Source organism: Protopterus annectens, chromosome 2.part0, assembly GCF_019279795.1.
Source record: "Protopterus annectens isolate FY-2018-M chromosome 2.part0, PAN1.0, whole genome shotgun sequence".
NCBI lineage: Eukaryota > Metazoa > Chordata > Ceratodontiformes > Protopteridae > Protopterus > Protopterus annectens.
Window position 1 is genome coordinate 1,705,369,140 of NC_056728.1, and position 20,217 is coordinate 1,705,389,356.

Below are 20,217 nucleotides of genomic sequence, written 5' to 3' on the forward strand. Positions count from 1 at the left end.
AGTGCACACTTTTTCTAAACATTACCATCTCCCTCTTTATTCCAAATCTAGGGCTGGGTTTGCCACTGCAGTCTTGCAGGGCTTATTAGCAGCCCCCAATGCTTTATGATTTGGCCAACCTCCCTTTACTTTTGCTTTGGGATTCTACCCACAGGTTATGACTGCAGCAATGTGAGATGAAGAACATAGTACAGTTTTGTACCTACCATAAATGTAGATGTTCGAAGATCCACATTGCTGCAGTCCAATTTACCCTCCTTCCTTCCCCTCTGTAGTTTGGAGTGTTTGTTTAGGTTGTAGATATTGTTTGTGCATGGGTTTTGGTTTTTTTTTTCTATTTTAGGCTGTGGCCTTTCTTTTTGGGCCTTCTGACATCTGGGGCAAGAAAAGACTGAGGATATGACGTCGGTCATGCGCTTTAATACCGGGACGCACTGACGTCAGATCTGAGCGCCCATGACCGACGCCAGCCTAATACTTTGGTATTCGGGCCGACCGAGGACAGCGGACTACCCACAGGTTATGACTGCAGCAATGTGGATCTTCGAACATCTACATTTATGGTAGGTACAAAACTGTACTTTTTATGCCATGAGAAGGGTACCCTGCTTACCCAGCTTCAGGTGTGGGCTGTATTGAAGAAAACAGTGGAGTGATGAAGCTTGGACCCTAAACATATGCCCCATGCTCAGTTAGATTTCATGCTTATTTAGCATAGCAGCAGCTTCTCATGTGCAGTGGGCAAGGACATCATGGGAAGAAATTTGGAAGATGGAAGTATAACGCTTACGAAAGAGGGTTGAAAAATAACTTCTTCTAGCTCGCCTAACATTGTTGTCTTTTATTTGCAGAACCTGGATGTTACTTGTAAGACACACACTGCACCTTCCAACAATAACCTTTGTTAACTGGAACTTTCTACATGTTTGATCACCTGGAACCCTGCTGGTGCTCTTCCATGTGAATGGAAACACCTGTCTTGTATATCACCTCCTGCAATATGATGACATTACCTGCGATGTATTGTGGTACCTAAGGTATAACATGTAAAGTTTGTGTTAAAGCCCAAATTATAACATTTACACTGAGGCTACACAGTTTGCTGAACTGTACAGCCTTCCACAATCCTTACTGTTGTCTACTGTTCATGGTGATACTTGCATCAAGGCTTCAAATGGCATTTTTGATATGTGCAGTTCAGACAGAGTGCTGTCCATCTGTAGGATACATGGCCCATTCCACCCTACTTGACCTCTTACAGCTATGCAAAATGTACACCATGAACACCCACACCAAAGACTGTAATCTTTTATAGACACACAGATAGAACATGGTTGGCACCACAGATTTCTATCCCAAGGAATCCTATATTTATTGAATAAACTTCCTATGCATGTCCATCAGTACTAGACATGGTCTGCATTCAGTAATATATTAGATAAATAGCCAGGAAATCATAAATCCTCTTTGGGGTATATAGCATGGGGCTTCTTGATCATGGAGCTTAACTCACTCAACAGTGCTCAGGCTTAGCTGGCCATGTTTATTAATGGTTTTTCGAACTGCATGCCTAGTAAATACCTATGAACTTATCAACCTACTGTATAATTACCAAGTATCATACAAATGTGCATGCTGCATATACAATATATGTGCAGACAAAAACATCAGTTTATTGATGAATGTATTTCTATAAGCCATCTCATTTGAATGTCTTTACTGCAAAGTTTAGCTTTACACACTGTACTATTTTCCTTTCAGAATACCCCCTACTGTGTTTTTGTCCTGTACCAACTATATGCACACATGACAAGGTACCTGTAAACAAACATTTAATTGTTTACTTTAATAAGTAATGAAAACAACAAACAGAAGTGTGCTGTACTCTCCAAGGTACCATGAATTAAACTTAACCTCTGTTTGAAATTATTTAATTTATTCCCCTTATTTCTTTATTCAGCTCTTTATCTGTTTGTTTACTTATTAATTTCAGTTTGATAACCATGTAAGTGGGAGGCTGACAGACCCCTTTGAATCACAACCTGAGCTCCATGGTGCAAGACACAAACAGAAAATTGTAAATAGAAAAAAGAATTATACCACTTCCTGAAAGAATGTCAACTAGTTTGGCAAAATGCAGAAGTGGAATTCAAGCAAGGTGATAGTTGAAAAAAAATAAGAAATGGTAATGAGGTCAAACTATAACTACCACTTTGCATGTAAGAAGGGCATTATTGCTCATGCCTGAAATATTTGTATGTGTGTACATATGTAAAATGGGTACTTGCGTATTATCGCAACCACACATTAACAGCATTCAAGGCATTCTTGGCAACATTCCATTCTCAGTGAAATAACGTGCTGCTGAGAGTGTGTGGTTGTGAAAATACATAAACCATACTATCTCTCTACTGAAGTAACTCATGTCCTGAAAAGCGGTTGTTCATTTATCTCTTTACACCCAACAGTTTCCCCCAGTACAGGCAACGGCACAAAACAGTCATTGGATACAAGTGAATGGTCAATTGTTTGCATAACCATCAAGCTTCCTTCTCTAAAAAGTGTTTAACACTACCTTTCTCAATCTTACAGATAGCTTAGCTTTCACATAGCTGTCACCCAACCCAATCAGGGAGAAATTTACATTTATTTACATTACATTTGTTGACCAGGATAGTCCGACTGGATACATGTCCATTTTCAGCGGACAATCCAAAAATAGTCAGGGACAGTTTTAAAATGTTAGTATTATTATTACTTTGAGACAATGGCAGAATAAGAGAATGGGAACTAGTATGCATTTTACCACAACGAATAACTATATATAGAACGTACTCTGTATTTTAAAGTAAAAAAAAACACACTGTCAGAATCACGAAAAAATAATGCTTATTAAAACCACTTGCAGTTTTCTACTTGCCATTTTCTTTTTATGTGTCGTCTAAACATGCAGCGATTAAACTTCTGAAAGATGAGAGGGGTAAAAACTACTAATGTATTATAACAACCATGTACTGTCAGCATTCACGGCAGCACGTTAGTTAACTGAGAATGGAATGTTGCCGAGAATGCCTTGAATGCCAACAGTGAGTGGTTGTGTTAAGTGCCGTAAAATGTATAAATATAAATAAGCTGTTTAACAGAGTGGCTATGTTTAGACGGCTCTCTCCATTTTTATTCATTTATTTTTTAGTTTTATGTGTAATGGTGTTCTTTACACTAATTAATGTGTATTATAGATGTCTTGCATTGTTGTGATTCATCAGCAAATTGTCTCTTTGCCACAAAATATCACACGTGCTTTTATTTTAAATTTACACTGTTTCACTGTAAACCTGTTAAATTACATCTATCTATGCCTAGATATGATAGTTGTATAACAGTCAAACAAAACCATGACTTCACATGGAACCCATGTGTCTGTTTGCTTGTTTACTTATTTTGTAAAATAAATGAAACTACAGTTCCACATGGAATGTGTGTGTATATTTACTTATGTATGTATAAAATTGTACTGGCTAGTTCTAAAATACTTCTTAAGTGTACCTCATTATGAGGAATGTACCTCATTTGGGGTCTTAAAACGTTAATGTTTCTCAAAGTTCCTCAAAGTTCCACAGTGAAAGAGTCTGTCACACATTCAGTCTTAGGAAATGTTTTTAAGTGAAATCCATGGTGAATAGAAATTAATCATATTAATTCATTAAAGGATCTTCTTTATAAGTAAAACCAACATATTTTAACCATAGGTTGGTACTAGGCTATCAGCCCTAGGGCCTATACAAGCCTAGCCATAACAATTCCCTGGCTATTTCTTCCCACACTATTTACTTCCCTGGAACGTATTATGACCTTCCTATTTGAAGTTATTAGTAACCCATTAGTATGTGTTCCACATTTTGCCCATTTGTTCCACATTATGAAGGCGAGTGTTCCTCATTTTGGAGATGGAAGGTTGAGAGCTATTAGTTCTAATTAAAAACAAAAAGGTTTGTCTACTGTATAGGAATATACATGCAACAGCAGCCATTAATTTCTTGTGATTTCATGACATTTCAGTTATAATTGAAGGCATACCTCTAACCTTATAGTGCAGAGAGAAGCCTTGACAGAAACATTTAATTGCCTAAAGTAGTTATCAAAGTCCAAGATAAAAGAGGAGACAACAGTAACTTTACTCAAAAGTGTTACATGACAGCAGTAAGGTACAAGCAGAAAACATGAGTCCATATGACTTTAAGATGACTAGTTATTCCCCAGGAAATCCCCTCTTCCACTTAACACCCTCCCCCCCCTGTTACTAAAGCATGGGTCCTCCCTGTGCTCTCCAGAGCTAAACACACTACAGCAATGGACCCCTGATAATATCCAGAGATGCCGCCTATTTAGTTTGAAAATTGACCCCCCTCAGGCCCACTAGAATGTCTGTTCAGTCACAGCCTCCAGCCAGGCTTCAGTCCTAGGAAATGCAGGATTGCAATAGTCATCCCTGCGCATAAAGGTAGATCATCAACAGACCCAGGGAACTACAGACCCATAAGTTGGACTAGTCATATATACAAGGCCATAGAAAAAGTTATAATGGCTGTAATAAATACATAAAAAATCTTCAAACACTGGAACCATCCTAGTTGGGGTAGGTCACACCTACTAAGCCCAGTGGACTACCTTGCGAAGGTCACTTGAGCCATGGATGATGGGTAAAAAAGTACATACTGCCTACCTCAACCTGGTAAAGGCATTCAATACTACCTCAGTTAGGAATTATTGACAAACTCAAAAATTTAGACATAAATCTCTATGTAACCCGATGGATATTCGAATGATTCATGGATAGGACACATGAAGTTAGGGTAGGGGAATCCAACTCCACCAATAGGCTGTTTATTAGTGGTGTTCCACAGGACTCAACACTTGGACCTTTCCTGTTCGGAATACACTTCTCTGACGTCATAGCAAATATGACCACCCCTGCAATTTACAACACTGATAACACTCTGCTAAGAGTAGACCCAGTGGTAAGGGACTTGAGAACTCAGGTTGACAGTAACCTGAATTTTGATCACCATGTGTCCATGGTGGTGAGAAAATCCTTCTATGTGGGGCAAGTTATAAGTTATAGTATGGCATCCAGGTCTAAGGAGATCATAATCCCACTATGGTTAGCCCTCATTAGACCAAAAATCGAGAGTACACTGCACTCTTCAGCATGTATCTGACCAGGCATTTGCAACAACTATAGTGGCCAGAGGCATTCCTCATTAAAAGAATACAGGTTGTAAATAACATGTCCTATGAGGAAAATCCAAAACCCTTGCTCCTGTACTCAGTCTACTACAGACTACTGAGGGGCAGTACATACCTAGCCTACAAGGTCTTCTCATATCCAGCCCTGATGGATATGCTACGCATTCACAAAACACATAGCACAAGAACTACCAAATCTAAGGATCTAAACCTCATCTATGACATAAGCAAAACATGTTGGAGGAACAGGTATGTGTTTGAGAGATTACCCTTTTTCTGGAAAAGACTTCCCATTTATGTGAAACAGAACTCTTCTGTAAGTCTATTCAAATAATATTTGGACCAATGGATGGGAAATCATAGATTCATCCCTGCTTGTCACCTGTGGCTTTTATGGACAGCAGTAGCTTATAGATGCTGTAAGGCATAGGCATACACCAAAGTCTTTCTAGTCCTTGGGCATTGACAACTACAAAAATTAGGGCATGAATGGCTATGCTTAAAAAGGGTCTAAGGTCATTAGACTGGTAACCTCCTATGAGGATTTCCTCTAGTGAGTTGCAAATCTATGAGATTGCTTTCCTTACAAATTTGTGTAACAAGAACGTGTTAGAATCCAGAAATACATATAATAACCAATATCAGCTATAGTGGAATGGAAGAAAAGGTAGGATACTGGTTAGCAATGAGTTTTTTTTTTTAAATAAGCTATACTTTACTGGGTATGACACTGATGTATATAATGTATTTTATATAGAATACACCTTAGATAGAAGTAGGTTAAAAATTAAAAAAAGGACACCTGGGTGTACAAGTCCCAAGAAAAAAAGTGCCCGATCCTCATATGCGCACTGGCTCCAGGACTGGAAAAACTGACGGCGTAAAATCTTCAAGACACAGAAACATTCCAACAATGGGGTTGGTCCAAGTTCAGGGGAAGGATGCCCCTACCCCATTGCAGAAGAAAGTAGTAGTCCCCAAAAACTGATAGGCCAGAAAAGAGCTATAAGGATTATAGAGAGTACTACTGAGGATAGTAAAGAAATTGTGTGTTCTTAGTATTATTCCAGAAGCCCAAAATTTCCAGATAGAAGATATTCAAAAAGATTGAGACAAATCAGAGGAAAGAAAAATGCTTGCAGAAGAAAAACTGTTAAAACCTTGAAATGCATTTTTGTGTTCATTAATACAACAGATCCATGAAAACCATTTTATAGACAAAACCTTTGGGCTATTTAGAAAAAGAAGCAACCAAGGAAGTGCAAAAAAAATTAAAAAAACAACACCTAGAGATTTTTGAAAGGCATGAAAAATATACATGGACATGGGAAAGAAAGAAATCTGATTTGCTGCGATATTTATGCAAAGGAGAAAGCCAAAGCAATCAATACAAGAGAGCATCTCCAAAGATATTTGAAGGGAAATGCACACAATGTATCCAGGTATGGAAACTTTTGCCACATAAAAAAATAAGATCACCATGGGGGAATGTAAAACAGAAGATTAGTACAGTAGAAGTTAAATAGAAACTGAAGCTATGGAATACTTCCAAAGTAAATGATTGTATAAAAAGCCTAACATAGTTTATTTCACAGCATGATGAAACAATTAGTCCCCAAAGTAAGGAAAACAGAAAGGATGAAATATGGACATGAGAAAGTATAATAACATTAATATGGTGCAATATTTATGCAAAGGATAGAGCAAAACAAATCACTACAAAAAGTGTCACCAAAGATAGTTGCAGAGAAATAAAGGAAAAGGCATCCATATATACAGAATTTCACAATACAAAAAAAAAAAGAAAGGGAGAAAGTAGAAACAAGGATTAGTAATGTGGAAGTTAAAGAATTAGAAACTGATGTTATGGATTACCTGAGATTTAGTGTAGAAAATCCTACAGTGGTAATGTCACAGCATGATGGAACAACAAGTCTAACAGATTAAGGAGAAACAGGTGGGACAGGAAGCATCTGATCACTTGCCACATGAAGATTCTCTACAGCCTTCAGTAGGAAAGGAGAAGAAAAGTTCAGCGGAGTTGCAAAGCAAGGGAAGGAGCAAGAAACAAACATTGGCAACTAAAACACCAAACCACTTTGCCCAAAAACAATATAAAACACAAAACTCGAAACCACGGACAAGAAAAAGCCAGACACCAAGAATGTTTTTAGCGCTTTCATTTGATTTAATAATACTCAAACGTCATCAGAAACGACATTCTACATCTCACCACCCTTTTTTAAATAAAATCATAAATCACGACTCAACATCATCAATTCTTAAAGTAGCAAATGCCATAAAATGTTTTACATATGATAAAATAAATATAAATGACTAAAAGTATATGCACTGTCAACAGAAATTTGTGTAATGTAACAAAAGTAAATAGGCTATATTAATTTGCAGCTAAATTAATAACAGATAAAGTCTTACCACAAAAACAACACAGGGCAATAAGGTAAAGGAAGGGAAGAAATCAAATGCCATTGTGTAAGTACTGAATAGAGAAAACTATAAAGCAGTTAAGGCAAGACGTGTCACTGTTAATAGAGTACAGAAGAAGGAACAGATCAAAACAAATACCCAGAAAGATAGATATGATAAAAGCAATGCACAGTATCAGAACAGGTCAGGATCTATTGTGTACTATTGCAAATTATAGACTACAAATATAACCATAGGCAGGAAAACTAAGAAGCTATGCAGATAAATATAAAGGAAATGTACAAAATAAGTAATTTGTTGATGACCCAAAAATGTCAAAATCACAGTCTAAAACTAAATACCAGAAAAATGCATTATTGTATCTTTTGGGAAATCATCTACCCTTGGGAACTACCACACTGACAATATGCCCCTAAAACTTGACCCAGTTGTTCAGGATTTGGGCACTTATCTGGATAGTGACTATATTTCATAAATTATAAACAAAGGAATTGTGTCTAGATCTAAGGATGTCATTGACCCCCCCTGCCTTACTGAGCCTTCATTGGGCCAGTCATTGCATATAATACCCCCTTTGGCATGTATCTGTTCAGACACATGCAACAACTGGATCTCCCACAAAGATACCTTACTAAAAGGATACAAGGCCTAAACAACAGGTCCTAGATAGACCGACTGAAATCCCTGTCACTACACTTGGTATCCTAAAGACTCCACCTGTGTCTTGCATAGAAGGCATTCTCTGACCTATTACTAATGGATTTACTGCGCATCAGTAAGTCAAACTGCATCACAAATATTTTGCCTAGGTGTCTAAACCCCTTCTGCAACATTAATAGAACAGTTTGGAGGGACAGGTATATTTTGCAGAGGATACTGCTGCTGTGGTACATATCCCCATCCACATAAAACAAATTTCATCCCTGTCCATTTTTAAGTGCAACTCAGATATATGGATGGGGAAAAAATGTACCCCAGAAGTTCCCCATGTACTACAAATGGGCAGATGCAGCTCATAAATGCTTTATCCTAGGCATGGGTACTCTCAAATTATCTAGGGTATTATCCCAGTTATTCTCATTAGGAGTAATTTGTAATTTTCAACCATGGGACAGGTAAGGCCAATCTATAACCAAGCGGGATAGGTTATTTCAAACAAAAAAGAGAAATTAGCTAGATAATGTGGCCTGCAAGAGCAGCTAGCCTAGTACTTACCTTATCTATGAACCTATAATCTTACATTTGACATGCACATGCAAAAATGCATAAAAAAAATCACCAAAAACTTGGAATGCTTTAGAGATCCAAAAATGTTATCACCAACACAACTAAAGCAACACTCACCACTACTTAGCATCTCTCCTCACTAGTTTAAGTAACACCCATTCTTACTGACTTCCAGGAAGCACAAAAAGCAACATTTTAACAGTGCTATAATAAAGTGACTACATTTGCAGCAAATGCCCCTTTCAGAACCCACTGCTGTATAGCACTGAAAGCCTAAATTGTTAGAACTAGCCCATCAACTAACATATACAAAGCTTCTTCCCACCAACATTAGCCAGCTATCACCTGCATGTCTAGCACTAAATGCCATTCTATACAACTATGTTTATACTCCATCGTTATGATTCAGTGAGGAAAACCTTTCTGTCCACAACCCTATCAAATTTGCAGGGCATGATCTATGTTTATACCATGTTGCTAACACATGGAACTCCTTACCTATATCTATCAGGTCAATACCCTCCCACCAGCCCTTCAAAGCCATTGTGAAATAGTTCTTAGCCAAAATCTGTCTCTGATTTTGCTCAATCTCAGGATAACGATATTCCTAAATCTGAACAAGTTCCTAGTCATAACTTACACCTCCTTACTCCCAATTTTCATTTACTTCCTAACTTTATCTAGATATGTAATAACTTTTTATTTCCCTAACTTCATATTGCAATTCCTGTATGTATTACACCAGTTTACTTTTAACATCTAAAAACTGTCTAAAATTTCTCTAATACTTAAATTATTGTTATATAAATTGCCTTTGGTGAACCTAATTTTGTCACATTATGTCCAATTTGCTATAATTATTTAAACTGTAGATGTTTTGTTTTATTTTTGAGGCTTTTAAAATTGTTTTCAAAAAGTGTTTGAAATACTGTGGAACTTTTCTCCCTGGGACTCCAATAAACATGGGCAGCTACCCGATTAGATTTTCCCAGTAGTCAGACTTCAGTAAACAAATATCATGCTTGACCTTGTCCTTACAAATGTTTCCTCTGACTACACCCCACTAATATAATATTTATTTTTTTGCAGTTTGTTTGCCAGGATGATCCATTGGGCCACTAGGAGCCCGTTTTGAATGAAGTCCTGGGGAGAAAAGCTCCAGAATAATACAAAATACAATTACTGTGATAGAAGTTACAAGATTACAAATTAGAAAATTACAAAATATGACAGAATTTGGAAAGTACAAAGTAATAAGATGCACTGTATTGGCATTAGAAGAAGCAATTAGTATGGTACAAGAAAAATAGAGGAAAATTAATAATAAGAAAATACAGGTATTGTACAATCTGATAGTTCCTACTGCTATTGCTATGAGTTATAGAAACTATAGGAATTTATTTACAGATATAGTAGCTTGTGTGGAGTGAAAAAGGTAAGGGAAGCTATGTAGGATGAAAACTGGAGCATTCCCACTGTGAAGTTAGGTAAGAGTAAAGTAAGGTTTTGAAGGCAGAGAGACTGTTAGTGGTATGAATGAAAGGTGGGAGAGAATTCCAGAGGCATGCTAGAGAGAAGAAGAGAAGATGTTTGCCTGGTGGACAAGCAGTTTTGTGCATTTCTATTATGTTTTGGAAGTTAGATCTTAAGACAACTATTAGGTCAATGCATATAATATAATATAATTATAATTATAATATAATATAATATAATATAATATTACAACTTCTGATTGCAACAACTACCCAAATGAAAACCAAGAAAAAATTGCAACCAGTTAAGGAAATTTGTGGAAATAATTGGCCATCCACACCACAACAAAAATCATCAGACTGAAAAAATATGAATGCAATATTACTGGTCATTAACTACTTCATACTGCTCAACTATCCCTGATTTTGCCTCATGTTACTACCATTCTCCTTATAAAATGTTTTGATTTTCTGGTAAATCACTGAAGATTACAGTCAGTCTGTGATGTCAGACGTTAGAGTTTCATACTTAGTCTTTAGGAAATCCATGTTGTTGAAACCACGTTTATTCTCCTACTAACATGAATTATGGTAATATTTAAAAGTTATACCTGATTTTGGACTCATATAGACTCTGGTGGTCATTAGTCTACTATAAACCTATGAACCTACCACTTATGCACAAACATGGCACTGCACACATTGAAAGCGCATTCATACTGTTTCTTCCCACAACATATACTCCAAATTCAAGATTTGACATAATTACAGATTTTAAATAATCTCACACATAAAAATGTACACCAACCTGTAGCATCTTTCAGTAGGCTTGTAAGCATGCACCAGAATGTCTCACTGGAGCCATATTCTTATGGAAACAGACCATTGTTTCAGGTGCGCCAGCAGGAAAAAACATACCCAGTAGCTGAGCAATAAAACATAGCCATAATCGCTGCCACATACAGCACCAGGACAGGAGGTGAAGTGACAACTCCGGTTTCATAACCCTCAACAAAACTAATTCTAAATTTAGTGTCACTATCCACAAAAGGAAAACACAATAAATATTGTATAAAAATAACTAAATAATAAGCCTCACTTAAACCTTCAGCAATGACCACATCATCTCACCTGAGCTAAAATCCTGCAGCACCAAGCAAAAAGAACATGGTAAACCTCCTGGAAAACCAGACATCCAAGCAATCAGTGAAAAAATGGCCAGTTAGCAATGTAAATAACACTTCCCCATTAACACAGACACTGAAATTACTGCACACTCTAGGAAAACTAGCAACCTGTAAAAAATTAAATCTATAATACAAAGATTTAGACTATATAAACCATGCAACATGGAAACAAGAAGTACATTAAATACATGCTGAGTGTCCAGCTACAGTTCTGCAGTAATGAAACCAAACACAAGAGATGTCATCAACAGCATGCCGTTTAAATCAGAATCTCCTACACTTAAAAATGTTCACTTAACTGTAATGTCCAAGTGTGAAGTCTAAACAAGTCTCATTAATTCTTTGAGCAGCCATCTCCTACAAAGCTGAATGCTTCTCCAGATGACTTGCACAGACTCAGCAGAATATCACCATTATCTGTAAAACTTACTCCAGTATTCGAATCATCACATATAACAAATCATGACAGTCATTTAAAATGCCACTGTTACCAACCACAAAAAGTTAAATTCTTTAAAAAAAGTAATTTAATAAAAAAATGGCTGCACTAACCTGTTATCCAACCTTCCCTTATAACTGTGAGTTTCACAGCTGAGTGGAATTCTGTATAAACTTTCACACGTTATTATATAAAACAGCATGCCTACCCCCAAACAATTTATCCAAGGCCTGTCTGTCCACATGATGCACCTAGACAATATGTGACTTTACTGCTTTGTAATGAATGCATGAATAGATTACATTGGTTAACACATTCAGATAAATACATACATTGAAATACATAACACATTTTAAACAGCTCATCATTTAAACTTCTCATTCAATGAAATAAAAAGTCAGTACCAAGCCAGAAACCAATGCACTTATCACCTCATCAAGTTGGACATGACCATTTTCACCTTTGTTGGCACCCATTGTTTAATCAAGTATGTCCAAGATCAAAAATACTTGAAGGGATAATCCCAGGATTTTTTTGTTTTGATTCAGCCTTTGTTTACATTTCAGGTTTGCCTTTCTGAGCATGCTCACGTTTGGCGGAGGGAAGATTGCCTGCAGGAAGTTTCTTAGGTGTTAGCCAAATTCAGTTTCAACTTGCAGTTGTACTGACAACAGCCCTCCCTGTGAGCCGTTCATTAGTTTAATCTGTGTATTTTATCCATTGAGAAAAGTTGCCTTTCAAGCATTTGATGAGCTGACAGCTGCTGCTACTCTAGAAATCATAGCAATAATGCAATGCTTTTAAAGGAGCATTATTTTGTTTCTACATTCAGCGGCTTGCTAGAGTACTTTGTTTACATTTTAGTGCAGTGTAAGTCACATATTCACACAGATACAGTGTTTTCAGAGAAGCTTGTAAGCATACTGCAGGTTAGCTTTCATAGATTTCAGCATAGGATTGTTATTATAAGAACTGATAAAAGCTTACAGTTTGTTCTTTTGCATTTTCCTTTCTCCACCCATAGGCTATTAGCTGAATGACTGGTTTAGACTCAGCCAGAGATGCTATCTTGTCAAACTCAGATCTGCAGCCTTTGCAGCAGTGAAGTTACATCTTTAGTATGTGCTTGTTTTTTTGTAAAACTTAATGGAATGATTATCCCAGCATAGGCAACTGTATTTTCTTTTGTTTGTTTCATGCTTGTTGCTACATGCTTTTTCCCTTCGCTGGTCATTATTTTTCATATGTTCAGCAGTACTGTTGCTTATTAGTGCATGTACTCATGCAGATATACATTTATAAGACAGTTTCCCATCATTTCACAAAACAGCATTGCTTTGGATATTTGCATCTTTTAAACAAACCCACTCAGTTAGAAATGTCCTAAGATTCTAGAAGAACAAAATCTTATAACATTCCAATAAAAACATGTCAGACAACTTTGAAATTGAATGTTGTTATGGTTGTTGTTTTTCTTTCGGCTTTCCCCGGTTAGGGGTCACCACAGCGGAACTCCGATCTGCTAATGATTGGCAGTAGATTTTTACGGTGCCGAGGTGTCAGCTCGACGCCCAACCTTCAATGAAGGCACGCATGTCTTTTGAACGCTACTCGACCATGAGGAGGACATGCAGACTCCACAGAGAAGGCACTCCAGTCGAGAATCGAACGGGAGAACCTCTTACAGTGAGGCAACAACGCTACCGCTGTACCACCACGGCTTTGAATCTTGTCACGGTTCTGAAAGTATTTTCCCATTAGCTGACACCCTTCAGGAATCGCATACTAATTGTCTGTATAATGCTGATTCCATCCAACTGAATTTATTTTCTTTTTCTTCCCTGCACTGTGGTAAAATGTTTGGATCTTTCACTCGTTTCCTGAATATCTGACTGCAGGAGAGTTATACTGGTTACCATTTCAAAGTTGAGGCAAATGTTGTCTCTACATTTCCCTGTATTTTCCTATCTGTGTGCATAAGTATTTATGCAATACGTAATCTAAGTTTATATTCATGTGGTTGTAAAACCACAACCTTGCTATGTCTTACTGACCAGTTTGCAATTCAAGGCATTCTTGAATGTCTGTCAAATTTGTATATGCTGGATATGTGATAATATGTGTATTTTATTAAAACTTTGTATGCAGTACAGCTAATTGTTGTAGTACTGCAGTGGTGGTGCTGCAGTAGCGTTGTCACCTCACAGTAAGACGTTGTCCTGTTCGATTCTCAGCTAGAGTGTCTTCTGTGTGGAGACATGCGTGAATGGGCATACCTTCGTTGAAGGTTGTGCATCAGGGCTGACAATTCGGCATGTAAAAATCTACTGCCAATCATTAGCGGACTGGAGTTCCACTGTGGCGACCCCTAACCAGGAAAAGCCGAAAGACACAACAACAGCTAATTGTTGTAGTGGTATACTTCACTGTTAATATTGGAATCCCCATAACTTTTTTCAGTCTTTCCTCTGTTGTGACTCAGATGGCTGAGTTGATGAGACCACTTACCCCCCTTATCAAGATGGAAATAGATAATAATTTAAATAAATAAATGCATGTGTCATTGTGTTTTTCATATGCATTGCTTTTGTTGTTTAAAATGTATTTGCTGTATATCTTTAAGTTGTTATACATCCACTATCTATCTATCTATCTATATATATATATATATATATATATATATATATACATATATATATGTATACACACACACACACACATATACATATATAAATCTCTCTCTGAATCTGGGTGTGTCTGTTTATGTATACGGATGTACACACCTATATGTGTGGTGTGTTGGTGGATATATACATGCATACTGTCATGCAATGGCATGCAGGAGGTATTTTGACTAAGGTGACAGTATAGCTGCTCCTAACAGCATTTGTGTCACTGACCTTTTATTGTTAGTTTTACAAGTAATATTTTTTTCCTTTTGTCATTTGCCACTTGACAAGAGTATTAAAAGGTGACTCAGACTACAGAAACTACAGACCCATAAGTCTAACCAGATTTATCTGTAAGGCCATGGAACAAATCATCATGGACTCTATAAATAAAGGATATAGGTCATCTCCAAACCCTTGATCTGACACATTTTGGTTTTGTCAAAGACAGGCCATGCTTGTCAAACCTGGTAGACTTCTTCAAAGACATCACCAGAGCCATAAATGAAGGCAAATATGTGTATACAACCTACCTTGACTTAGCATGGCCTTTGGCACAGTCCCACATTCGAGCATCATTGATAAACTCTTCCAGTTGAATATCAACCCTTATGCTGTAAGGTGGGTTGCTAACTGGCTCACATTCAGTCAAAGTTGGGGACTTTACCTCGAACAACAGACCTGTCAGTAGTGGGGTTCCACAGGGGTTAGTGCTGAGACCCCTATTGTTTGGAATATACTTCTGAGAAGTTCAGGCCAAATCAGAGGGGCTGTGTCTCACTATTTGCTGATAATTGCAAATTAGGTGCAATTATTTAATCCCCAAAGGATGTCACTATACTTCAAGAGGGGCTTACACAAATGAATGATTGGTGCTAAAGACATAGACTCAAACTCAATGCAAAAAGGGCATTATCATCACATTCGGTAAAAACGATATCCTGCAGACTATCATCTAAATAATAATACCCTATGTAACAACTCAGTAGTGAGAGAATTAGGCACATAAGTTGACTGTAGCCAAAGCTTTCACCACCATGTGTCTATGGTGGCAAGGAAGCCATTCTACGTTGCTCACCTCATTAGCAAAGACCTTGCCTCAAGAGCAAAACAGGTCATAACTCCCCTGTACTCGACGCTCATCAGGCCAATAATTGAGTACAACACTCCCTTTGATTGTACTTTACCAGGCACCTGCAGCAACTTTTTAAACTTCTCCAAAAGCACAGTAACAAATGACAACACCAGAAATACCAAGATAGAGACGGAAACTCTCCGTCACAGCTGTACGGATATGCTTTCATCCGCAAATATATATATTTTTTAATGATTTATTTTTAATAATATGCATAATTTAGTAATGTTTAGTGTATGCAAAAAGGTTTTAAGTATGAATATGTTGATGTATTTAATATGAGTCATTATATTTAAGTAAATATGAGCACTGTCATTTTAAAAGTTTGTAATTTTGAATGTCGCCAAAAAGATTTTAAAAGGACTATTATGTGTGTTATCAGTTGTTCTGATGAAGTCTGCAGTAAGCGGATGAAAGCGCTTAACTGTCATTAATATCTGGTGTTCAGGAAATGCTGTTTTACTTCTTCGTTTGTGAATAAACATCTTTGTGGACATTAATACTTTTTTTGCCTTATTAGAGTAAGTGCCAGCAAGCATATCCGTATAGCTGTGACGGAGAGTTTCCGCCTCTGTCTTGGTATACCTGCAGCAACTTGACGACCCCTAGACAGCTAACACACAAGTGCTCACATCACTGATTTTTTTGTAGTAGTGTTGCAATGTCAGACAGCTATGGCGTTGCCCCCAAAATGTCTCTGTACCACATCAAGGTAGCCTACGACACAGAGAACCATTCGCATCACACACTCGTATCATAAAACTATACCAGGCAAAGACAGACACCAACACTTTACCCAAGTACTCCCAGGTATGAGTAAACATCACAGAGCTATACCAGGCAAATAACCATCAAAAGTCTTAAGCAAAACAAACAACAACTCCCACAGGTATGCACAGTTTGTCCAATAAACCATGACAACTATGATTACCAGTGACAGAAAATTGCACCCAATGCTCAATGTGACATATAATATTGGATACAGGAATATAACCTAAGCAAATTCTTTATTGTGGTTCACTGTACATGTAGACATAAATATGTAGTACACATTTATTTTCAGTTAATCATGAATTCTAAATGTGTTTTTTTATCTAGCTAATGTTATCTATCTATGTAGCTATCTATCTGTATATCCATCTATTTTTTGTTTACCAGTTTTATCCTTGTAGGATGGTGGCTTCTTTTCAGAAGAGACCCAAGATAGCATTCATACTAACTAATCAAATTTGGCCAGAGCACCAGGAAACCGCCAACTTTTACTTAAATAGATTCCCCCCCACAATTCCTTGACACAAATTCTGTAAACAGCTGCAATAAATTTATTGCTTAAAAATCACATTTCTAAGAGGAGAAAAAAAGTTCCCTCACTAACAATTACTTAACAGTCAAAGGACTACTCTGTACTGAATGGTCAATTAATTCACCCAGCTCTAACTTCAGTGCCACTAAAGTCTCCATTATCACACCCACATTCTCCCAAGCACTTTACATTAATGTACTTCAAAGCTGTTTCTACTATTGGCATTGAAAACATAACCAATAAGATTCCCAGTGACAAACCATCAGGGTTTTATGACCTGCATATGTGGTTCATAAAGATATATGCAGAACTATTTCATTCACTACTTCTGTCACAGTATGTTTGCTAAAACATAGAAAGGAGCCATAACTTAGACTCCAAAAACAACCATCAGACTTGCTCAGGATTCACACCCATTTCAAAACTCCAAACACTTAGTAACATGCTGCAAAAATTACCCATGATTAACCAAGTGTTTTGCTGACCAAATACTCCTGTCCCTAACCAACATGGATTCTGGGCCAAAAACAATACAATACAAGAGCTATATAGATAATAACTGATGATGTCCTCATTGGCACAGACAAACAAGTTACAGTAGTAATATTTTTAAACCTAACCAAAGCAACTGACATGGCAGACCATCACATGTGCACACACACTGAAAGGTTCATATGACCCACACACTGATGACAAGAACAAATGGTTAACATTAAATATTTCAAGCTTTTGCTGTCATATCTACACACAGCACAGCTCCTTTCTCCTATCCCCCAAATCCAGCATATTTCTATGTACTTCTTTGGTGTTAGACTGTGACAAAAGTGAAAGAACAAACAGTGTCAGTAATATTTTTTCAACTTGTTGCTATCACATGCGCATGCATGGCATGATCTCTTCCTCCCACACACAGACGATAGCCACCTGTACATGCCTGATGGTTGACTGAGAAGAAAGTGGTAAAAATAATGATCTTAGAAACATATTCCAACTTGTTTTGCCTCTATAGTACAAAACATTTAGATAAGATATAGAGACCTTCTGTGCACGTCTCAGAGGTGTGATAGCAAGAAAAGTCAAAGAAACAGCAGTCAAACTGTCTCCAGGACCCACATCAGCCAGAAGAGTTCTTTGTGTCTATGCATCTACAGATGAAAATACTGGTATGATTTTTTTCCACAGATTAACACACATACTTCCACTGTCGCTGACAGCCAGGTCTTTCACAAGACAAACACTCACACACACACACACACACACACACACACACACACACACATGGACGCATGCATACATACATACATACATACATGCGCACACACATGCAGACACCCATCCATCTTTCCACAATTTTTATTTATTTATTTAAAAAGAAGTTATGTATTCACCATAACATTCCATGTGTGTTGTCTAGCTCGCCTTCATTCTTAACTGGTTGGGTTCGGAACCAATCCTCAGTTCCGACTCAGCCTTATTCAAAAGCTCGAGGTCTTCCACTAGCAAGTGGCTGTAACCCTATCCCATCATGCCCTAGGAAAGCTCCCCAGATATTGTTTGCTGATATAACACTAGATACCAATAACTATCACAAACTTATAGAATAATGAGGAAGGTCAGTGAACCTTTATTTCCAATTGTAACCTCTCTGTCCTCCAGGAGCCAAAGGCTGGGCAAAGGAGGGTGGGATGTAAGAATGAAGGCGGGAGGGACAACACACATGGAACGTTATGGTGAGTACATAACTTCTTCATGTGATGTTGTCCTATCTCACCTTTATTCTTAATTGGTTGGGACAGTGTCCTTAGCACCATATTTCTTGGGTGGCTCATGGGAGAATATTCTTCAGAACAGTGGACCCAAAAGAGGCCCTGTTCCTGGAGGCCAAATCCACTTTGTAATGAGTGATAAAGGTATGAGGTCTTGCCCATGTTGCTGCAGCACAAATGGTATCAATTGCTAATCTCACCCGAAAGGCAGAGGAGGTTGCTATGGCTCTTGTAGAATGACCTTTTACTTTTCTGGGAAGTTCTTTGTTTTGAAAATTGTAAATAAAGGTAATGCAATCTGGATAGCCATTTTGAAAGTGTGACTTTTGATACAAGATCACTTTTCTTGTAGTCTGAAAATGATACAAATAATTGTCAGATTTTCTAAAATGCTTTGTCCTATGTAAGTAGAAGCGTAATTGCCTATGTACATCTAGTTGGTGCAGCATATATTCTGCCTTGTTGCCATAGATGGGGAAAACTGGTAGGTCTATGCATTGGTTCAGATTAGATTCTGAGCAAAGTTTGGGTAGAAAGGATGGGTTTGTTCGTAGGGATACTCTGTCTTTGTGGAAAAGCATGTAGGGGGCTTTATTGACAATGCCTGTAGCTCTGTGAGCAGAAGTGATGGCTATCAAAAGGATTGTCTTTCAATTTAGAAACTTTAGATCACATGATGATGCAGGTTCAAAAGGGGGAAAATCAAACAGGATAAAACAAAGTTTAGGTCCCATGGTGCTGGAGGGGCTTTAATGGATGGTCTTAATAAAATAGTTCCATTAAGAAAAGCCTTGCAAAGTCTGTGGGACATCACATTTGGCCCTGATTCACCTATGTGGAAGTTAGATATCACTGCTAACTGAACACAAATAGTAGCTGCAGCTGCGCCCTCATTAAATAGCTTTGCCAAGAACTCAAGAATGAAAGGTACAGGGGCAGAGAAGGGATCAATGTGGTTATCCAAGGCCCAAGAAGAAAATCTCTTCTATTTGCTGGCATATAACTTCCTCGTTGAAGCCTTATGAGATGAGATCAAAATATGTTTGACTGATGGGGAGAGGTTAGGGAGCCTGGCTATGTTTGAAATCGGAGCAGCTAAGCTGTCAATTTGAGGGAGTGAAGAGAGGGATGGAGCATCCCTGATGCATGAATCAGAAGATCCCGAACTGGGTCCAGAATCCATGGCTCCTGCTGAAGATGAAGCCAAAGGAAGGGGAGCCAGATCTGATGAGGCCAGTAAGGGGCGATGAGTATCAAATTCCTTCCCAAGGAATTGGCTTTCTGAAGAACTTTGGGTATCAACAGAAAGGGAGGAAAGGTGTAG